The sequence below is a fragment of the Cervus elaphus genome, chromosome 22, assembly GCF_910594005.1.
Source record: "Cervus elaphus chromosome 22, mCerEla1.1, whole genome shotgun sequence".
Classification (NCBI taxonomy): domain Eukaryota; kingdom Metazoa; phylum Chordata; class Mammalia; order Artiodactyla; family Cervidae; genus Cervus; species Cervus elaphus.
In genome coordinates this window covers 52,256,946-52,281,562 of record NC_057836.1, presented here as the reverse complement: position 1 = coordinate 52,281,562, position 24,617 = coordinate 52,256,946, and the positions used below count along the sequence as shown (strand labels likewise).

Genomic DNA, 24,617 nt, shown 5'->3' with positions numbered 1-24,617 from the left:
TGGCATCAACGACTCAATGGACATGAGTTTGAGTAAGCTCCAGGTGTTGGTGAAGGACAGAGAAGCCTGGCAAGCTGTAGTCAATGGAGTCACAAGGAGTCGGACATGACTGAGTGACTGAACTGAACTGAACTGAAAAACTTTAAAAATGTTATCCTATGTTTAATGCACTGGAACTGTTTCCTGATATGGTAGTCATTCACCACCTGTGACTATTGGGCATTTGAAAAATGGTTGACCTGAATTGAGATGTGCTGAAGGAATTTACCACTGTACCACTGTGCCACATACAGAATCCATCCGCAACGCAGGGGACACAGGAGAGGTGAGTTTGATCCCTGGATCTGGAAGATGAAGATCCTCTGGGGAAGGAAATGGCAACCCACTCCAAAATGCTATCCTGGAAAGTTCCATGGACAGAAGAGCCTGGCAGGCTACAATTCATGGGGTCACAAAGAGTTGGACATGACTGAGCAACTGAATATGCATGCACGAAGGAAATTCAAGATTTAGGATAATAGGAAAAAGGTAAAACATCACTTTGAAAAAACTTTCACACTGATTACATGCTGAAATGATAATATATTGGATAAACACAGTAAGTGTATGAAAACAGTATTACAATTAATTTCACTTGTTTCTTTTCAATTTTTGAAATAGTAATTGAAAATTTAAAATTATACTCATGGTTACCATTCGTGGCTCACATTATATGCCTATTTAGTAGAGCTCCTCTCAGGTATGCAAAACACTTTTACGAATATTGGGTCAGGCAGTACTTCAAGGTAAGTGCCAATCTGTCTGCTTTACTTGAAGTCAAGGTAGCTACCTGGCCAGTGGTAGGAACTCTTACTCTTTCAGCCACGATAGACTACCTTTCAAGAATAGAAGCAATGTTGGGACTTCCCTGGTAGTTCAGTGGTTATGAATTCTGCCTTGCAATGTACGGTACTTGGGTTCAATCCCTAGTCGGGGAACAAAGATCCCACATGCCTCGGAGCAACTAGGCACCACAACTAAGACCTGATGCAGTCAAATAAATAGAATTAAATTATTTAATTTAAAAAGAATGGAAGCAAAGAAAATTGGATATTCAAAAAAACGGATACCCATTACTTGGTGAAAGACTAATAGATGACAGAGAAAGCTAAATTCCTCTTTCACTTGCTTCCATATTGTATATCAAAAAGCATGGTTTTTGTACTAGAAGTGGATGGCCAATTGTCATTAACAGACTGGTGACAACTGATGAGGACCTCTGGATCAGATGGCAATGTGTCCAAAAGTGATCATTTCCACTGTTCCTAACCCCCATTGAAACCACCTACACAATACAGAAATAAAGGTGGGGGAGATTTGAAAACCAAATGAAGAATGTCTTTGGTTAATTCTATAGAAGAATGTCATCACTGTGCCAGGAACATTGACAGATGTTTGCTAGAAATGGTGTGTGAAACTGCATGTGGAAGGTAGCCGCACATGGAAGAAGTCTAGGCTGCACTGCTGCCTGTATCTGCCTCAGGATTCTGAATAAAAATCCAAGGTAGTTTCTGATACGACAAACCCTCCTAGAGATGGCTGGCTTATTGAAAGCAGAAAAGAATAGTCCCATGACAACCGGCTGCTAGAAAGGTCCACTGCTCTGGCCTTTTCTGTGTCCTCTCTAGAAAGAACCCAAAAAAGATGAATGCCCACTCTTGATTTAAAATGATCGAGAAAAGCTTGCATTGTAACTAGGAATGAGTAACTTTTTAATATAATAAAGTCATCTATCTGAAAAGTCATGGTAATCACACCCAGTGGTTAACGTTAGCTTCAGATCTATTAATATCAGGAACAACGTCCATTATAAGAGCTATTATTAACATATTTCTGGAAGTCAGAATCAGTGTAATGGCTCAAGAATGGGAAGGCGGTTAAATACTAGAACCAAAGATGCAAGCTTATTGCCATTTATAGATGTGCTAGAAAGCTTCACTATATTAACTGGAAAAATACACAGAGCAAGAGAAAAAGGACTAAGAAATGTGCTCAAAAACACTATCTCTTACTCGTTTCCCATAAAACAGGTACTTTCCCTGAAAGAAGATTCCTTTCAAAAGAAATACCAAATATGAAATAACCAAAAATAAACTTACAAGAGTTTTTTTCTGTGTAAAAATATATTCTCAAACTTACTGAGAGACATAAAAAGAGACACAGATATATGGAAGGGCACACAATATTCCTTGTTTTAAAATGGCAAAATATTAGTCTTTTCAAAATTAATCTTAAATTTAAAGTATCATATTGAAACCATATGACTTTATCAATAATCAGTGAAGGCTGTGATTTCAATAAAATGCCCAACAGATTACTTACGAATGTTATAAATGATTTTAAAGAATCTTTAAATGACTTCAATGAATGAAAACAATTCTTGTACAGCAATGAAAATTGAAACTAAATTTAAAAGACAAATAAGAAACTGAGAAATTATTTATTTCATATAAAAATATTATGGATTATTATATATACCATCCAACAAATTCTTATAAATCAACTTTTAAAGAAGGAAACAGTCAAATAAAAACAAGAACATGAAATATGATTCCCAAAACAAGAAATGCAAATTGCTAAAATATGCAAACAGATGTTCAATCTTACTAATAATCAGAAAATTCAAATTAGCAGTGTGAAACTATTCGTTTTACCTGTCACACTGGCAGAGATTTCAAATATTGCTAATGCCAACTGTGAATGATGATGTGAGAGATAAGCACTGTCATATAGAGTTGAGAGGAGCATTACTTATTATTTCATTATTTTCAGGAGAAAAATCTAGAAAGGTCATCAGCCCAAAGGATTTTATCAGTTTATCAGAAACAAACCTCCCTCCATCAAGATTTATACATAAGAATATTCATTGTAAGAGTTACTTACACTAGGAAAACATTTGGAAAAATCTAAGTGGGCAAAAATAGAGCAATGGTTAGGCAAATATGGTATAAGAATAAAATGCAACATTAATGCAAAATGTCTAGAATATTATTATTTAGGTACTGATACTTAAACAAAAATGGGCTACAAGACAATGTACATAGCAAAATCTAATTTGTGATGTATAGAAGTATATTGTTTGTACAGAAAAATGCCTTGAATGAAAATGTGAGTATGCGTGCATGCATGTGTCTGTGTGTGTATGTAGTGTGTAACTGTATACACACCCACATATGTATGAATATGCAAGTATGCATGTACATGTAAGAGCATGTATATACAGAGAGAAAGAAGGAGAGAGACAGAGTCAGAGATCTCGTAAGGGCAATCTTGCCTCCCCACTTGGCAATGTCTGAAGATATTTTTTATTTATCACAACTGAAAGGGGAGAAATACTAACATCTAGTGGGTGGGGGCAGGAATGCTGCTAAATACCCGATAATGTACAGGGCAGCCCTCACCTCAACAAAGAATGATCTGGGTCAAATGTCAGTAATGACAAAGTTAAGAAACCCTAAGATATATATATATACACATGTATTTTTACCCATGGTGCTGTTCTGGGCTTAGTTGCTCAGTCATGTCCAACTCTGTGTGACCCCATGAACTGAAGACCCCCGGCTTCTCTGTCCATGGGATTCTCCAGGCAAGAATACTAGAGTGGGTTGCCATGCCTTTCTCCAGGGGATCTTCCCAATCCAGGGATTGAACCCAGGTCCCCCACACTGCAGGCAGATTCTTTACCATCTGAGCCACCAGGCAAGCCCAAGAATGCTGGAGTGGGTAGCCTATCCCTTCTCCAGGGGAACTTCCCAAACCAGGAATTGAACCAGGGTCTCCTGCATTGCAAATAACTGTGAAAAGGAGAGAAGTGAAAAGCAAAAGAGAAAAGGAAAGACATACCATTTGAATGCAGAGTTCCAAAGAATAGCAAGGAGACATAAGAAAGCCTTCCTCAGTGATCAGTGCAAAGAAATAGAGGAAAATAGACTGGAAAAGACTAGAGATCTCTTCAGGAAAATGAGAGATACCAAAGAACCATTTCATGCAAAGATGGGCACAATAATAGACAGAAATAATATGGACCTAACAGAAGCAGAAGATACTAAGAAGAGGTGGCAAGAATACACAGAAGAACTATACAAAAAAGATCTTCACAACCCAGATAATCACGATGGTATGATCACTCACCTAGAACCAGACATCCTGGAATGTGAAGTCAAGTGGGCCTTTGGAAGCATCACTATGAACAAAGCTAGTGGAGGTGATGGAATTCCAGTTGAGCTATTTCAAACCCTGAAAGATGATGCTGTGAATGTGCTGCACTCAATATGCCAGCAAATTTGGACAACTCAGCAGTGGCCACAAGACTGGAAAAGGTCGGTTTTCATTCCAATCCCAAAGAAAGGCAATGCCAAAGAATGCTCAAATTACCATACAATTGCACTCATCTCACACTCTAGTAAAGTAATGCTCAAAATTCTCCAAGCCAGGCTTCAACAACATGTGAACCGTGAACTTCCATATGTTCAAGCTGGTTTTAGAAAAGGCAGAGGAACCAGAGATCAAATTGCCAACATCTGCTGGATCGTCAAAAAAACAAGAGAGTTCCAGAAAAACATCTGCTTCTGCTGTACTGACTATGCCAAAGCCTTTGACTGTGTGGATCACAGTAAACTGGAAAATTCCTCAAGAGATGGGAATACCAGACCACCTAACCTGCCTCTTGAGAAACCTGTATGCAGGTCAGGAAGCAACAGTTAGAACCAGACATGGAACAATGAACTGGTTCCAAATAGGAAAAGGAGTACGTCAAGGCTGTATGTAGTCACCATGCTTATTTAACTTATATGCAGAGTACATTATGAGATGTACTCATGGGCTGTATGAAGAACAAGCTGGAATAAAGATTGCTGGGAGAAATATTAATAACCTCAGATATGCAGATGACAACACCCTTATGGCAGAAAGCAAATAAGAACTAAAGAGTCTCTTGATGAAAGTGAAAGAGGAGAGTGAAAAAGTTGGCTTAAAGCTCAACACTCAGAAAACTAAGATCATGGCATCCGGGCCCATCACTTCATGGCAAATAGATGGGGAAACAGTGGACACAGTGGCAGACTTTATTTTTGGCGGCTCCAAAATCACTGCAGATGGTGATTGCAGCCATGAAATGAAACGACGCTTACTCCTTGGAAGGAAAGTTTTGACCAATCTAGACAACATATTAAAAAGCAGAGACATTACTTTGCCAACAAACGTCTGTCTAGTCAAGCCTATGGTTTTTCCAGTAGTCATGTATGGATGTGAGAGTCGGACTATAAAGAAAGCTGAGTGCCTAAGAATTGATGCTTTTGAACTGTGATGTTGGAGAAGACTCTTGAGAGTCCTTTGGACTGCAAGGAGATCCAACTAGTCAATCCGAAAGGAAATCAGTCCTAAGTGTTCATTGGAAGGACTGATGTTGAAGCTGAAACTGCAATACTTTGGCTACCTGATGCAAAGAACTGACTTATTTGAAAAGACCCTGATGCTGGGAAAGATCAAAGGTGGGAGAAGAAGGGGACGACAGAAGATGAGATGGTTGGTGGCATCGCCGACTCAATGGACATGAGTTTGGGTGAACTTTGGGAGTTGGTGATGGACAGGAAGGCTTGGCATGCTGCAGTCCATGGGGTCACAAAGACTCAGACACGACTGAGCGACTGAAGTGACTGACTGACTGACTGCTGCATTGCAGGTGGATTCTTTACCAGCTGATCTACCCAGGAAGACCCTCTATCTATGATACTTATCGGAATATTCTTTGCTTGATTTTTCTTGCTTCTTTAGATTCTTCTGTGGCTTAAATGATTTGGGCAATGAAACTAAATTATTTTTAGTGTCAGAAAAATTATCACAGAATAATATCTAACTTGTGGGAGGGGAAAATGCCCTTTAAAGTGTCACTTTCTGCTTGCCTCTTATTCTTTGCAAACCTTTCTCTCCATTCTCTGAATTAAATACTACTTCTAGTGTGTATCATACCACTCACAGTTGTCATCCATTGGTTTTATTCTAATATAGCTTTCTATTTGTTCAAGCTCTCCAATGAAATTATAAACCCACAGAAATGTGGAGCCAGGAACACCTTGAGGGGAGCGACCATGCTTCCCAAGTACCGATCTCAGAGCCTGATGTGTGAGAAGTGCTTGGTACCTATTCACAAAAGGAAGGAACAGAGGAAGGAGGAGCAGGAAAGCAAAGAAGGGGGAGAGGAAGAAAGACTCAAAGGCTGTTGACTTAATCTTTACACTTTCCCATGCTGCTCCCACCCCAGCACTTTGCACAGTGCAGCCCACAGAATGGGCGACATGGCATAGGTTGAGAGCAGTGTAATGCCAGCGAAAGGGCACCAGCTTTAGGGCTAGAGAGATGGGTCCAAATTTTGATCCTGGATCTCACTTACCCTGTTTTTTTTTTTTTTGTCGGTGTTTTGTTTTTTAGCAAACACACAGTGCTTCTCATCTGCCAAGCACTGTTCTAAACTTTTTGCAAATATTTACTGTGTCCTCTTGGACAAATGTATTAAGCTTTCAAAGCTCTGATATTTCATCTGTAAAATGGCAACAATAGTACCTTGCATGGTTGTCATGAAGTATAAACATGATGATGTATGAAAAGTGCTATGGACAGAGCCCAACCTATGGCAGGAGTCATCATCATCATCATCATTATCATTATTGTACTCATCACCCAATCCAATTAAGTCTTTTCAGATGATTACTATTGGTAGGACTAATTATTAGTAATTCATTGGACTTACAGGCTGTAAGATTTAAAATATATCTTGGAACTATTTCTATAAATGAATTTGCTAGTTTGCTAGACAGCAGCACAGCCTTTCACACTTTCTGGAAGAGAGAAATGTCACCTTCTCCTAGGGAAAGCATATTGGCCAAATGACTACAAAGTCTGGGGTGTGTTTTGCAGGGAATAGTGGAGGAAGAGGGACCATCACATCAGCTGAATGGACCCACAGGGTCAGTGGAGTGGCATTTCCATGCATTAGTCACCATCTATGATAAGCACCATGACTGTACCCTAATGTCCTTGGAAACTGTACTTAAAGACCAGCAGCAGAGTCATGGATTGGGGGTAGGAACATGGGGAGAGAAGGTGAATGCTGATACAAGGCCAGGAGAGTACTTGGGACCCCAGGAAAAGAGATCATGGACAGATACGGGAAGAATAACTATTGATTTTTCAGACTTTGCACATGATTCTAGCGTTTCATGTTACCTGGAGTGGAAGGGCATCAGGGCATGTTGACCTGGGATCAGGACCAGAGCTGAGTCAGAGATGGAAGGTGGGAGAGTTGATAGGAGGAACCCAAGCAGACGGGGTGTGGTTTCTTTGAACATACTTCATTGGTTTATTCCATTCACCTCCCTCCCTTTTCCCAATCAATAAATCAAGCAATTGAAGTATTTCTTCAGCAACAGCTACATACCAGAGCTGTCCTAAGTGATGACTGTTTTTGCTATCATTGGTAACCTTGCTCAGAGTTTAAGGTTCCTCCCTTTTTGTTCTTTTTTTACTTTAATGGTCCCCTTTCCTACCAATTATAGGAGTTTTATTAGAGTTTTTCTCTACTCATCTCATATCTCTACTATTATTAGAGTTTTTCTCTATTCATGCCTTTCACAGAAGCCATGCCAGGCCAGTCTTCACTATCTTCCATACTCGAGAACACCAAATGATTTTTGTGTTTTAAATCTGCAACCCAACCTCTGGCACAAGGTGACTTCCCAACTACCTCTGCCCCAAATGACTTCTTGGCCCATATCCTAGGACTTCAGCTACTGTCTACTGCTACCCGACCTGGCCTCTCTCTTTCAAATCCTGTGTGAACCTCTTTCTCTACCTTACCTCCTTACATACTCAGCACCTATCCAAATCCCCAGACAAATACTAAAGATGCCAGCTAGTTGGAACCCTGAATGTTTTCCCCACCCTCTTCCTATGGGGGAAAAAATGTCTATTCCGTGGAGATTTGCATTTGTCCCAGAAACATGGGAGTACTGACATTTTATTGGGTTGGCCAAAGAATTCTTTCAGTAGGATGATATGGAAAAATTTGAACAAACTTTTTGGTCAACACGATATGATTGCTTGCTGCAGATAGAGGCAACATAGCTACATTTTCTCTAAGTAAACCTCTGAGCCAAGCCCTTTAAATATTGTTTCCTCTGGTTAGCAGAAAAATTGGAGATATTATTATTATTATCTTCAGTTTACAGATGGAAGAGCTGAGATGAAATAAGTTAAAATCACTTTGCCCTGGTCATATAGCTGTGATTCTAAGCCAAATATGTCTGCCTTCACAGTCTGTATTCTCAAATTCCATGCTAGGTGGCTCAGCTGAAGATTTACAATATGGACATGTCAGTCGTTCAGTCGTGTCTGACTCTGAGACCCCATGGACTATAGCCCGCCATGGTCCTCTGTCCATGGGATTTTCCAAGCAAGAATACTGGAATGGGTTGCCATTCCCTTCTCCAAGGGATCTTCCCAACCCAGGATTCGAACCCAGGTCTTCTGCATTGTAGGCGGATTTTTTTTTTTTTTTTTTTACTGTGTGAGCTACCAAGGTGGCTCGATTGAAGATTTATAAAAGGTAAATAGAACTTAACACTGCGATTTTCAAATAGAGTTTACTGAACCACCTCATGAGATCCTTGGAAAGGGGAACTGAGGCTGGGACTAGAGCAACTGTTGCATGCTGGGTCTTCCTAGAAATTTACCATGAGCTGGGCTGAGTGTTTAGGTCGTTTCAGGAGTGGGTCGCAGACCAAAAGGTGGGGAAGGAAGCAGGTTTGGACAGAGGCAGAAGCCAAGCTAGTGTGGACTCACCTCAGCCTTGACCAAGGCTGCAGAGCTCTGGAGGTGGAGTGGCCATGACCTGGGGTGAGGGAACTGGGCCTAATGATCTCATGGTGATCCATCAGTGAATGGGGACTGAAAGCTTGCTGCTGAACGATAAGACGCCGGGGTTCTTGGCCTTTGGAGGAGACGGATTCCATCTGGGGCCAGAGACCAGGCTGGATCGCTCAGAGCTTTTGTGTAATAAAGTTTTATTAAGGTATAAAGGAGATAGAGAAAGCTTCTGACATAGGCATCAGAAGGGGGCAGAAAGAGTACCCCCTGCTAGTCTTCAGCTGGATGTTATATAGTCATTTGCAGTCTGTTAATGAAAAGAAAGGAATGTCTTAAAATTTAGAATGGCACCAGATAATTTATCCCAGGCCATAAAATGATTGACGTGAATCTTGCAGGAGGGCAGATTACCACACAAATAGTTTTGTTTACATAGATTAGGGGAACAATATCTGAGTATAACATACTGGTTTGTCAAGTAGTTTGAGCCATTGGCGGATTGAAGACAGAGTCTGGGGTACATTAACATAGCTTAAGGCAGACATTTCCATAAGAAAAATGTATTGGTTAACTCAAGGTTTGAGAATAGTTAGCTTCAGGTGAAACCAGGTGTCATGGCAACACAGTATTTTAAGAGAAATAGCCTTTTAAATTTGTATAGAGAAGGAAAAAAAATATCTCTAGTTTGTTTCCTCCTGCCGCTTAAGAGAGATAAAAATGTCTGGCACTTGCAGCCTATTCCAGGGTTTGGAGACCCCTGGCCTTCCTGCCTGTTACCCTCTCAGGACTGTCCCCAGAAGGCTCATGACCTCGTGTCAAGCTCTTTGCTGCTGTTTGCGATCCCTGGTAGTTAAGGGGAATCTGAGTGGCTCACTGCATTTTCCCCAGAGCTACCAGCTAGTTCATGGGTCAGCCAGAGTAAGAATTTGTTCCCCAGACAGCCTGATGGATACCCTTGCCCATGCACTTTTCTAGGTAGACTGTGGCTCTGCTTTCCAAGCATTGTCAGTTCTTTGGTGATTCCAAAGCTATGTCAGAATCCAGTGTTTGTATTGACGATATTGATACTTACACCTGCCTGCATGGAACCCAGTGTAGGTGCTGAATATGTACTGGGGTGGAGGGGGTAGTTGTGTGTGGGTATGGAGGCAGCATATAGCATAACAAAACTGATAAAAGTAGAACCTAGGCTGCAGTGTTCCATCTGTTACTAGGGGAGAATAAACTTTCCTGAGTTAGAAATTACTGTGAGGCACTGGTGAATTATTTGGTATCCAGAAAAGTTCACACAGAAAGAGAAGGATTTTGAATTCTTAGGGGATACATACAAAATCTGATGCATGAATACAATTAGTCTTGGCTTTGAACTTGTTATATATTTAGCATATTTCTCGAATCAAAATTATCTTTAAAACATCCTTTTTCAGCTCCAAATCGTATCCCAGTTAAAAGTCATAATTTGGGAAGTATCTATTCTCAGTTATTTTCATGTAGTATTGCTTGTCAGTTTTTCCCCTTCAGGATGTTAATCAAATCATCTGTGGTTTAAAGTCCCATATTGCTTTGGTTCCAAGGTTCTTTGAATTATATGTACAGTTTCTGCTCATTCTTCTCTTATTTTCTTGGTAGAAATCTCTAAGAAACTCTATTTAGAAAGACTCCCCTCTAAAGATTTTTCTCAGAGAACTGGACAGTTTCAGTCATTTGAGTGGGAGTGCTGGTGGGTAATGGAGTGATATTGGTTTTGGTGGTGGTCAGGATGTTGAAGGTGGGGTAATGTTATCGAGTGATGGTGGTGGTGGTGGTGTGAGTGATATTCTTATGGGTTGTGATGTTGAAAAACTATGTTGGTGATGGTGATGGTGATGGTGATGATGGTGGTGAGTTCTCATATTGAGAAAGTCACAATTCAGACTATCTATCTAAAAGCTAAGTATTAATTATGCATATTTGTTTCCTGTCCTACTCTTACAAAATTTTAGCCAAGTTGGGGTGAATAAAAGATTTGGATAAGATCCTTTTCTGAGATGCTCATTCAAAATTCTTTCCCAGAAAATGAATATTTCCCACAAGAAAACAAGTAAAAAAGAAAATTTGTCATCCTCCTCCTTATCACCTCCATTTCACTTTTGACTGATGCTGCAGCTCCCGTCTTGAGCCAGTCAGACCAGCTCCTCCTTGACCCTGACAAGCCAAGTCACTCTTCATTGTGCTTTGCTCACCTCTTGCCCTTCTCTTGCATCAACCCACTCCTTGCCATTTATTTTTAAATTCTGTCCTTCAAGATTCAGCTCAAATTTCAACCCTTCTATGGGGCTAATCACGGACCTTGGTAGCATTCTTACTTCCCTTCTCCACAACACCACGCAGTTCAGCACAATCATGCATGTGTCTTGTTTCTCAGATGGTGCATGTGAGTTCATCTGGTCTCCTCTGATAGATTTTCAAGGCTACAAGAGCAATGTCCTGGTCTTGTACTTCGCTCCCCATAGGGTCCGGCTCTTAGTAGATACTTAATTAATATCATACTCTACCGCAAAGCACAAGAAAAGGACACCAAAGTAGAAAGAAGGGCCCTCCTCCTAACTCTGCCCATCCACTGCATGACCTTAGGTCATTGCTTCACTTCTCTGGCCCTCAATTTCTTCATCAATAAAGTATGATATTGAAGCAGATGACATTATTATTTTCCAAGTATGTGGATGATCCATAAACTTTCATATTTTCAAACAACATTACTCAGTGGCTTACAGGAACAACTTTTGAATTTGCCATTTATTATTCCAGGTTAAAAAAATAACTTCAGAGTTCTTGTTCCAAATGCTCCAGATGGTGGCTTAAACACATATAGAATCATCCCCATTCTGCTTCTACACTCAGATATGACAGAGGTCAATATTTGAAGGATTAGTAAACATATAGTGTGTTAAGTCACTTCAGTCATGTCTGATTCTTTGCGACCCTATGAACTGTAACTCACCAGGCTCGTCTGTCCATGGGATTCTCCAGGCAAGAACAGGGAGTAGGTTGCCATGCCATCCTCCAGAGGAAACATATAGAGATGAGGTAAAAAACAGAAGCAAAATAAGGAGATGTCCAGTGACCAAAAAAGAATTATGATGTGTATTCATCTCTTTAAAAAAAAAAAAGTAAAGCAGGGAAGGAAGGAAGGCTGGGAGGGAGGAAGAAAGGAAAGAAGGAAAAAAGGAAGGAATGAAGGAAATACAGAAAACTTGCAAGCAAATATGGGCTGATGAAAGTCTAGAGAGAGCCAGCAATGGAACTGGACCACAGCAAAGGGGCTCAGTTGCTGAGCCTGTGAAGTTTTATCTATAACACCTCATTTTAAAAAAAGAGGCAATGAAATCACACATATGGTATGCAATTTAAAATAAGATGTAAACATAGGGTGAAAAAACTGTCCAGCAAATATGCCCAAAATGCTTTATAACAATGGGACTATGAAAAATAGCTATTTTCTTCTTTGTTCATTCCTGTACTAAGTTAAAACAGACAAATAACTACCACTCCATTGTCTCATCTCTTTACTTTGCAGGTCTGTTTTTATGCACTGAAATAGTTGCCGAAGTACAAGAAACCTGGGCTCTGATCCCAACCTCCTGGTGACTAACATACCTAACACCCAGGCCTTGGGTGGAGAATCCAAGCCAGTAAAGGTGGTGACTCCCAGAGGTCAATGGAGTTGTCCTTGGGAAGATCAGGAGGGATCTTGTCTATGGCCCCTCTTCCCTTCCCCAGGATATTCTTAACACAACAATACAAACATTTTATCATTAAAGACTAAAAATCCACTGGCTTCTGTTTTTGAGTCATCTCATTGTTTTGATGTTTGTGGCAAGGCAGTGATGAATGGAAGCCAGGCTGACCTAATCTAGTCTAAATATTCTGAACTGGAGAAGGGAATCCTCTGCAGCAGAATGCCAACCTACATCTTTTAATTGCCTCGGCTCCTGATAGATTGGCTCTTACCCCCTTTGAATTCCTTTGTTGCAGAGGAGTTAAAATTCATGAGCGTCGCATGCCTGGGAAAATTCACTCCAGTGCTGCGATTTTTCTGAGCCAAGCTGGCCAACATCGCAAAGAGTCGGAGGTCTGGCGGGCCATCTGTTACATAATAGTCAACAATCTCGAAAATCTAGGGAAACAGGGATGAGGAGAGCGAAGATGATGAGGCATTTAAACAGAACAGATTGCTGCCTTACATGCAGGGGGAAAAAAAGGGGAGAGATAATATGCTTTGATTGAAGCAAAGACAAGCTTTATTAGCATAGAGAACAAAACAAACTTTAAAAAAGCCGCACCAATAAAGCCGGCAGTCTAAAGAGGCTTGGTGACAAACCCCATGTTGAACTGTAAGTCACAGGGGTCCCAAATGTGATGGGGAGGCACGCACACACAAACCGCACAGTGTATGTGCTCACACACAGATGCACAAGTACATAGGAGAGAAACAACTGAAAAAGTGCTGTTGGATTTGGATGCTAAATACAAGCCTTCACTTAAGTTTCAAATGCTTATGAGCCTGGGAAAGGCACGTTGCCTTAACCACCTTCCAAGCAAACCACCTTCATTAGTGGGTGAGAAGAGTCAGGGTCTACCTTGACTATTTCAACAAAGCATACTCACATTTGACCAGCACTGGACTCTCAAATTCCCCATAGCTGCCTGTAAACATTGTCATCTTCACTAGACACAAGTCTGTTCTCAACCATGACCTACACAGCATTCAACCTGAGAAATGCCATTTCTAAAAAAGAGGAATGATACTGGAGGTAACAAAGATTAAGGGAAAAGGGATGAGGCCAATTGGGGAAAGAGAAGAAATAACAAGAGGAAGATAGGAAACTCTGGAAAAGGCATAATCTCAGTAGAGAGCTTCAAAACACAGGGCAAAATAAAGTATGTTTAAAATCAACTAGTTGGCAAACAAAACCTGAACTCTAATTGGTGGCATGCTGGCTGAAGTGTTTTGAGGGGGAATCTCTTGATGTCCACAGCTTACATTGAAATATGTCCAAAAGTAAAATGGATTGATGGCTAGATAGAAGGATGAATAAATGGACTGCTTTATACTGAAACAAATGAGATAAATGCTAATTGTAGCACGTAGGTGGTGGGTACATGGGTCTCCACTGCATAATTCTTTTATCTTGTCTGCATTTTGAAAATGTCCACAATAAAATGTTGAGAAAAAAAATAAATGAACATTGTGACTCCAAACATCAAAATAGAATGAACACTAAAATAAAAATTCTAGATATTTTTAAATGTCTAATTAGTCATCTCTTCAATTTCCATTTTTCTTTCTTTCACATGACATTGTTTCCAAATATGTAGCTTGAATTAGAAAGGAAAGGAATGGATTAAAGAACATGATTACAAAGCTCGAGTGACTAGCTTTGCTTCTGTAGTTATTTCCTTGTTGTTATCTTGTTCTTGTTCTTATTGTTTTAACTGAAATTAATGAGATTGGTAAAAACTCATAATTTGGTATAAAAAAAGTAGATTTTACAGTCATTTTCTCCCAAATGAACTTTCTCTGAGATGAACAACACCAATTCTTTATTCCTCCTCCTAAGTTCCTTCCCCTGACATAAAATCACTGGAAAACATTTCAACAAAACCAGTTTCAAGCCTCAGATAATTCAGAGTGCCAAGTTGGAATGTGTTTGGCAAATTTCACTCCAATAAAAGGTATCTGGTTTATTTTTCTTGCAAGTTTTCACTGGATCTAAATAACCAAACTTGTTAGATATATTTTCATTGAGGGGTTGACCACAGTCTAAAACTCTGGCATATCAAAGAGTAAAAGAATGAAAGAAATAACTTTTATTTTTAAAAGTTTCATTTTGCCCATCTCTCTGAACTAAGCTATGCAAACTAAGGTTGCATTCAGTGACTGGAGAAATCAGAAAGGAAAACGTAATTTAGAGGATAGCTAAACCTTCACATGCATTTGTCTGTCTATATTTCATAAAGGGCTTAATGTCATGCTCAGGGCATTTTACACCTAACTCAACATGTGCAGAAACCACTTTTTTTTTCTTCTGTAATAACTAAGAGTAAAAAACATATATTTTATATATACATATATATTTTAACCAAGTCTACTTAGTGTGTTCAAGTCAAAATTTTAAGCACAAGACACTGAAATTTCAAATGAAAACATAAGCAATTCCATTCTATGTACAAAACTGCATTGTGAGGTAACCTCCCAGCTCAGAACATGACAAAGCAGAAGAGGGCAAGGTTAGAGGCTTGGGTTGGTTCAAGAATATCTGTCTGCAAGAAGCACATTTTATACTGGAACGTGACAGGCGACAAGGTTATTGTCTGCAAGTTTTCACCCCAGGGGATTAAAAAAAAAAGAGAGGGGGAAAATGTGAAAGTATTTCAGCAAATAGTAGACACTGTGGGGTGTCTTCTTTTCCAAGCCAGCAACAGCAGTTTCAACGCCTTGACCCATGAAAAGAGACACTGGTAGTTCAATGCTCACCAAATGGCGGGTTTGGGATGCAGTATTGGAAAATTACTGGGTAGAAGGGGATGTCATTTACAAGAGCAAAATAAAGCCGGAGGATCTGGAGGAGGACGGGCTCTCTTTGTCATGTTCAGCGGCATTCCCGGCTTCTGTCACTCCTTCCTCCATCACTTCCAGGCCTGCAGTCATATCTCAGGCCTGAGAAGTCAGCGAGGAACCACCTCAGACACCAAGAACCCAATGTCTGCTCTCCAGCAAGTGGCAGAAACCTGCCCCTGGTGGCTGACCATGTCTGCATAACACCCCAGATGCACAAAACTCCAGCCGGTTTATCAGAGAGGAGTGAAAACTCACCACAGGATTTGCAGCAAGTACCTCTAAAGGCTTGAGTTTCCAAATGTCTGCAGAGTCCTCCTCTAATAGGAGAAAAGGACTTTGAAGAATTCATCAGATGAAATGACAGAAACATTGGGAGAAGTTTTTATATAACTGCAGCTTCTGAAACACAAACTTAACAAATACTTGTTAAGAGTCGACTGGTCTAGGTATTAGCGCTGCCATTTACTACTTGTGTATATTGAGCTATATTGACCTTTTATACCTTTAGTCTCATCTTTCCTGCCTGCAAAATGGGGAATAATAATAGTATAATAATAAAAATAATAGTACTAATAATCATTATTATTATTATTATCACAGGATTATTGTGAGGATCAAATGAACTCATATGATCATAGCAATACTTCACAGTTAAGTGCTTAATAACTACTTAGTATCTTAATTACTGCTATGTTCATCATCATTATTATCTTCTTGGTCAGTGAGTGTTAGTAGCTCAGTCATGTCCGAATCTTTGTGACCCCATGGACTGTAGCTCACCAGGCTTCTCTGTCCGTGGAATTCTCCAGGCAAGAATATTGGAGTGGGTTGCCATTTCCTTCTCCAGGTGATCTTTCCTACCCAGGGATCATACCCGAGTTTCCTGCATTGCAAGCAGGTTCTTTACCACTGTGCCATGAGGTCTCCCTATCTTCTTGATAGAAAGAATAAATAAACTTGGGTAATATATATTTGTTGGGGGACTCTTGGCTAACAAACACAGGATATGTATTTTGGGGGCTTGACTTGAATGATTTGCAGTAAGTTACTTTGGCTTCGTCCTGTTAACAGAAAAAACAAATCAGAGGAAGAGGAGAAGACAAAAGGGAAAAGAGTGCATTTGTGGGCAATCTTGGCTCTGAATACCAAGGGTCTGTTATATCTGCAGAGATTTGTGGCTATTTGCAGTCACCTTAGCAAGCCTGAGGAAAGTCCCATGGTATTTTTCTATTCTCAAGACATATTTGAAGTAAATAAGGTAAGTCCCTTAATGAAAGCTGAGATTCCAGGGATGTAGAGAATACAATTTTCTGATTTTGCAATGGGCCAGGCAAAGTAGGTGTAGGTGTAGGTATCAGCTTTCATCCTGCAAGACAACAAGAAAAGTCTTCCACATGTATCATGTTTGAGAGTTGAGCTTTAACATACATTCCTTACGATACCAAAAAAAAAATTTTTTTTTAAGGGAGTGATATATTTTTTAGAGGTGGAAGAAAAATTACTTAGTATCCACAACTTAAAAGAAAAATCACATTATTCATTTGTATGTAGTCAGAATTCTTGGTTGCAAGCCATAGAAAATAATTGGGCAACCTAAGCTGAAGGGAGAATTTTAGAAGGATATGGAGGCCTCTTAGGAGGATCAGGCTTAGAATGAGCAAGAACTCTGGGAAACTAATCTGCTGCTCAAGATGTTTAATTGACATCACCTACTGTGTTTTTTTCCCTCAACAGTCAAAATCCTAGGAAAGCATATCTGATTGGCCAAGGGTGGTCATATGACCTACTTATAGGGTTGTGCAGCTGTATTCTTTTCAGGTCCAGTAGTGGAAGCAGGCAGCGTCTCCTCCCAAAACCCACACACAGTGGGAGATTATCCAGAAAAGCAGTCAGAACGATGCTCTGAGGGTTAGTATTGGATGTTGGACAGCCAGAGGAGGCAGCATTTTTCTTTTGTTGTTGTTATTCAGTCACTCAATTGTGTCTGACTGTTTCCACCCCTGTGGACTGCACAATGCCAAGCTTCCCTGTCCTTCACTATCTCCCAGAGTTTGCTCAAATTCATGTCCATTGAGTTGGTGATGCCATCCAACCACTTTCCTGAATTATTTTTAATCATGTGTATCATCCTTCACACATTTAAAATTATTCCTATTTTTACTTTAAATAGGTAATTCTTAGAGTTCTGAGTTTTCTGGTTCCAATCCAGTAACTTATGGATCTTCATCAATTTCAAAGAGGCACTATGAGAAAAGATAGAGGTAATCATGGCTGTTAAGAGAGATGTTATGATCCAGAATCAGTTCTGTTGTTTTGAAAAGGATAGGCTAAACTAATTTTTTTTTATATGAAACTGACCAACATAAAAATGGGATAATAACCAGCAGTGTCACGGGTAGAGCGAGCAAGGTACTCTCATACATTGTTGGTAGAAGATTAAATTGGTGTGTCCCATCTGAAGGATAATTTGGCATTATACATTTAAAATGTCCACATCCTCTGATCTAAAAATTCCATTTTAGGAATTTATCTTAAAAGAAAGATTAGTATAAGCACAAATATATTTATTGCAACATTGTATTGATATATAATGGGCTTCCCAGGTGGCCCAAGGGTGAAGAATCTACATGCCAATAATGCAGGAGATGTAAGTTTGATCCCTGGGTCCAGAAGATTCCATGGAGGAGGAAATGGGAACCCATTCCAGTATTCTTGCTTGGGAAATCCCACGGACAGAGGAGCCTGATGGGCTACAGTCCATGGGGTCACAAAGAGTTGGACATGACTTAGCGACTGAGCATGTATGCATTGATATATAATGGTGAAAAAGTAGAAACCACACAAATATTCAACAAAAGGTAGATTGGTTGAATAAACTGGTAAACTACATAATTAAATACTTTGCAGTCATTAAAAGATGTTATGGAATTGTTCATTAACATTTTAAGATATTTATGATATGTGGTTGCAGAACAAATAAACAGGTTACAAAAGAGTATGTGATGTATGGTGGCCTTTTGGTTTAAAAAATGCAAATAAAGTTTGTGTTGATTACTATACACAGAGAAAGATAAAAAAGTCTGAAAAGTCATATATTAAAATATTAATAGTGGTAATTTCAGGTGGTGGGATTATGGGTGATTTTTATCTTCATGTTTTCTCTTTGATTTTTTTTTGGCCTTTACATACTGCACATGTAACTGAAACATAAGCTATTTATAAATATTTTTCTGTTAAGGAAGTATTCGTGCATACATGCTAAGTTGCTTCAGTTGTGTTCAACTCTTTGTAACCCCATGTACTGTAACCCTCCAGGCTTCTCTGCCCATGAAATTCTCCAGGCAAGAATACTGGAGTGGGTGGCCATGCCCTCCTCCAGGGGATCTTCTTGACCCAGGGACTGAATCTGAATCTTTTATGTTTCTTGCATTGGCAAGTGGGTTCTTAACAACACTACCACCAAGTGGGAAGCCGTAAGGAAGTATAGACCAACGTTAAGTGTGCATACAGAGACAGGACTGATGTCACAGATACTACTTCAGACACATACCTTGTATAAATTGTGCTTTGTAAGGAAAACAATGTCTCTTTGCCTAAGTCGACAACATCTTGAAACATCCTTACATGTTGATGAAAGAGATCATCATGTCCTTCCTTATGTCTTTGTTCCCATCACGAGGCTAAGGCATTTTTTTCCAAAAATTGTCTACTAATGTGGTTACAAAAGTCATGGGCTACACAGAGAAGCTGTGCTTCATTTGACCATGGGGAAGAGAGTAGAAAGGTCCTTCATTTTGCCAAATGAACAGAAAGCACCCAAACCTTTTCAGCCTCAATGCCTTTCAGGCAAATAGATGTCAGATCCATAGTTTAATAGATAAAGTAGCAAGCAAGCGTCCCAGTCCATTATTTCTGGAAGGGCAAGGTTGGCTAAGGGGGCACACTTCAGAGGGCCCCAAGGATGCAAAAGATGCCCTCAGATAGTGCAGCTCAGAATGAATTTGTACACTTTTTCTATAAATTAAGCCTTACTCATGGTTTCTAAGGAGGCCCATAAAGGATGCAGAAAAGCAAGCATTAATGTGTTTCCTTGCACTGCAGTCAAAATGAAGTTTCAAAAGAGGCAAACAATTTGGTCTGCTTCTTTTCCCCTTATGGCAGCTTCTAGCTTTCATTTTTCTGAACAATTATTTTCTAATTCAGATGCTTAATAAGAACCTTCGGGTCAATATGATGAAAGACACTTTGTAAAATGAAGAACCAGCATTATGCCAAATTAAAGTTTGGATCCTTGTAATGAATGAACCATTTTCTATATAGAAAACCATGGCTATGACCCAGGGGCAGTGCAGAGGCTTTTTTTTTTTTTTTTTTTTGGTTCTTTCTAATGAAACTTTCTCTCTTTTTTTCTCGCCAGTTGCCTTGTGTCTCAGCATTGAACGTGGCCCGCTGGACTTTGCCGCCGGTTCCCTCCGCCTCTGTGCCGCGCAGTGGTAACTGCTACTAAGCGTGTGCTCCGCAGAGCCACGTGTGTGAGGCTGGTGTTCCCTTGGAGTGCTGGTACAGGACATTTCATCCCGTTTGGGTCCCTGGCCCCCTTTTCTATTTTGGCTTCGTGAAACCTTGTTCAGCCGTTACCAGACAGAACAAAATGCCCAGCAAAATGGGGGAAAGCACTGCAGAGAAAATGTTTACACAAGGCACAAGGACCAGCCAGCTATAGCCTGATCGACTTTGTGATCTAACTTTTCACAAAGTGAAAACCATAGGACAAGCTTTGGCAGGATGAGGTGAGGGTGGGGATTGGAGAACAAGGAGGGAATAAATCTTGTTTTAATTAGCAATACAAAAGAGGGCCATTTAACTTAAAGAGGACTAGCATGGATGGTAGAATCATATCTTTGGCTCTGTATTTATTAATGGGTGACAATAACAGACAGAAGGAAAAATGAATTTGCCTCATTCAATAAAAGCAAATAATCTAGGTTAGTGGTATTGGATCCTCACTAGGGCATAGCAGGAGCATGATTAAGTTTATGTGTGGGACTGCTAGAAGTTCAATTATTTTAGGGTATTTTTAAAAGCTTTATTGAAGTATTTTAGGTTATTTTAGATTCTTGCTTGTAAGGGCCTTGCCAATTAATAAAGGCTGTGAAAGTGAAAGTGTTTGTTGCTTAGTTATGTCTGACTCTTTCTGAGTCCATGGACTGTAACCTGCCAGGTCCTCTGTCCATGGGATTCTCCAGGCAAGAAGACTGGAGTGCATAGCCATTCCTTTCTCCAGGAGATCTTCCTGACCCAGTGATAGAACCCAGGTCTCCTGCATTGCAGGAGGATTCTTCACTGTCTAGGCCAGGCTGTAACTGTAGTTATCACTGTATGCCCAGATCAAAAGTCAAGCTCTTGAGTATGACCTCAGAGTTACTACTCTTCCACCAAAGTATGTTCCACTTTTAAGTCACTCCCATAGCTCTAATTATGCTTTTAAAGGTCCAGTTGATAATCTTGATTTGTTATGGTCTTGTTTGGTTCAGACTGTACTAAAAGGAATACCTAGTTGGAAATTCTCTGCAAATTCCACTTTATTTACTGTGCTAAATTGCTTCAGTTGTGTCCAACTCTGTGCGGCCCTATGAATTGTAGCCTGCCAGGCTCCTCTGTCCATGGGATTCTCCAGGCAAGAATACTGGAGTGGATTAACATTCCCTTCTCCAGAGGATAGTCCCAACCCAGGAATCAAACCAGCATGTCTCACGTCTAACCTGCATTGGCAGGCGGGTTCTTTACCACTGATGTCACCTGGGAAGCCCCACTTTATTTACAGTTCAGTGCTTTTTGTTCCCCAAATTATTCCTTAATTTATCATCCCTGGTTGAAATATTAGAGACTTTTTAAAGAGTGTAAATTAAGAAGTTTCTGCTTTGTGTTTTATTTTTTTTGATGGTTCGACTTACACCATCCTTTAGCCCAATGACTTATTCATTTCTTATTTCTCCCTTTAGCCCCATGTCTTGTTCTCTGGGTCCATGGACCTTGAACTGAGCAGATGATAGATGAGGTTCATTCTGGCTACAGGGATATGTTAGCAGATATAAATAATAGTGTTCATTTCAATAAAATAAGATATCTTGGAACAACCAAGAAATAACTGTTATTAGTTTTATATTATTTCACTGTTTCTACTATTATCTCTGTAATGGACATGGCAGTAAATAACAGTTTTACCTTCATGTTGGGAAACCAAACACAGATCAGTTAAATGTTATAAAAAATCATGCTGTATTTTGCACCTGTTTAAAAATCAGGACAAGGAAAACATCAGAACAAGCTCTTCAAGAGGTCTATGTAGAAAGAAAATTATTATTCACTGGTTCATTGAAACTCAAGAAGGAATTTTTATATCAGAGCATTTTCTGGTATCGATCTATATTAAGACTATAAAGCTAGTTTCTTAAAGAACCTCCCCGTGCTCTCTATAGTGACTACACCAGTTTAAAAAAATCTGAAAATAGAACTACTATACGACTCAGCAATCCCACTCCAGGGCATATATAACCCCAAAAGATAATATACCTCAGTGTTCATTGCAGCACTGATTACAATAGCCAGGACATGGAAGCAAACTAAATGTCCACTGACCGAGCAATGGATAAAGAAGATGTGGTACCTATGTGAAAGTGAAGTCACTCAGTCGTGTCCAACTCTTTGTGACCCCATGGACATAGCCCACCAGGCTCCTCCATCCATGGGATTTTCCAGGCAAGAGTACTGGAGTGCGTTGCCATTTCCTTCTCCAGGGGATCTTCCCAACCTGGGGATTGAACCCAGGTCTCCTGCATTGTGGGCAGATGCTTTACCATCTGAGCCACCAGGGAATCCTATATACAATGGTACCTATATACAATGGAATAAACTCAGCCATAAAAAGAATAAAACTGTATCATCTGCAGAGATGTAGATGGACCCACAGGCAGTCATACAGAGTGAATTCAGAAAGAGAAAAACAAATATCATATATTGATGTATATATGTGGAATCTAGAAAAATGGTACAGATGAGCCTATTTGTAAAGCAGAAATAGACACAGACATAGAGAACAGATTTATGGATACCAAAGGGGGCTGGGGGCTACTGGGATGAACTGGGAGATTGCAATTGATATCCATACACTACTATGTATAAAGTAGATAACTACCGAGAACCTACCGTATAACACAGGACATTCTACCCCAGGCTCTGTGGTGACCTAAGTAGGAAAGAAACCCAAAAAGACGGGATATATAAACATTTTTAGGGTTATTCACCTTGCTGTACAGCAGAAAATAAGCAATGCTTTAAAGCAACTATAGTTAATAAAAATTTAAAAAAAAAAAAGACCATAAAGCTAAGTACTGAGAGTTCAGTTCAGTTCAGTCGCTCAGTCATGTCCGACTCTTTGCGACCCCATGAACCACAGCACGTCAGGCCTCCCTGTCCATCACCAACTCCCGGAGTTTACCCTAACTCATGTCCATTGAGTAAGTGATGCCATCCAACCATCTCATCCTCTGTCGTCCCCTTCTCCTCCTGCCCTCAATCTTTCCCAGCATCAGGGTCTTTTCAAATGAGTCAGCTCTTCCCATCAGGTGGCCAAAGTATTGGAGTTATAGCTTCAACTTCAGTCCTTCCAATGAACACCCAGGACTGATCTCCTTTAGGATGGACTGGTTGGACCTCCTTACAGTCCAAGGGACTCTCAAGAGTCTTCTCCAACACCACAGTTCAAAAGCATCGATTCTTCAGTGCTCAACTTTCTTTATAGTCCAACTCCCTTGTCCATACATGACCACTGGAAAAACCATAGCCTTGACTAGATGGACCTTTGCTGGCAAAGTAAAATCTCTGCTTTTTAATAAATATGCTGTCTAGCTTGGTCATAACTTTCCTTCCAAGGAGTAAACGTCTTTTAATTTCATGGCTGCAGTCACAATCTGCAGTGATTTTGGAGCCGCCAAAAATAAAGTCAGTCACTGTTTCCACTGTTTCCCCATCTATTTCCCATGAAGTGATGGGCCCGGATGCCATGATCTTCATTTTCTGAATGTTGAGCTTTAAGCCAGCTTTTTCACTCTCCTCTTTCACTTTTATCAAGAGGTTCCTTAGTTCTTCTTCACTTTCTGCCATAAGGGTGGTGTCATCTGCATATCTGAGGTTATTGATATTTCTCCTGGCAATCTTGATTCCAGCTTGTGCTTCTTCCAGCCCAGCGTTTCTCATGGTGTACTCTGCATGTAAGTTAAATAAGCAGGGTGACGATATACAGCCTTGATGTACTCCTTTCGCTATTTGGAACCAGTCTGTTGTTCTATATCTGGTTCTAACTGTTGCTTCCTGACCTGCATACAGGTTTCTCAAGAGGCAGGTCAGGTGGTCTGGTATTCCTATCTCTTGAAGAATTTTCCACAATTTATTGTGATCCACACATCAAAGGCTTTGGCATAGCCAATAAAGCAGAAATAGATGCTTTATGGAACTCTCTTGCTTTTTCAATGATCCAGTGGATGTTGGCAATTTGATCTCTAGTTCCTCTACCTTTTCTAAAACAAGCTTGAACATCTGGAAGTTCATGGTTCACATATTGTTGAAGCCTGGCTTGGAGAATTTTGAGCACTACTTACTAGCTTGTGAGATGAGTGCAATTGTGCAGTAGTTTGAGCATTCTTTGGCATTGCCTTTCTTTGGGATTGGAATGAAAACTGACCTTTTTCAGTCCTGTGGCCACTCTGAGTTTTCCAAATTTGCTGACATATTGAGTGCAGCACTTTCACAGCATCATCTTCCAGGATTTGATATAACTCAACGGGAATTCTATCACCTCCACAAGGTTTGTTCGTAGTGATGCTTCTGAAGGCCCACTTGACTTCACATTCTAGGATGTCTGGCTTTAGGTGAGTGATCACACCATCATGATTATCTGGATTGTGATGATATTTTTTGTATAGTTCTTCTGTGTATTCTTGCTGCCTCTTCTTAATATATTCTGCTTCTGTTAGGTCCATACCATTTCTGTCCTTTATTGCACTAGATCTGATAGTCAGAGTGCCTGATGATCTATGGATGGAGTTTTGTGACATTATAC

At 40.0% G+C, this 24,617-nt stretch overlaps 1 non-coding gene across 1 annotated transcript; it reads right to left on the bottom strand.

The window, feature by feature from the left end:
* Positions 1-22,302: 22,302 nt before the first annotated feature.
* TRNAC-ACA lies at positions 22,303-22,374 on the bottom strand. Its single transcript has one exon. It is a non-coding gene; the product is annotated as a tRNA-Cys (tRNA).
* Positions 22,375-24,617: the final 2,243 nt, after the last annotated feature.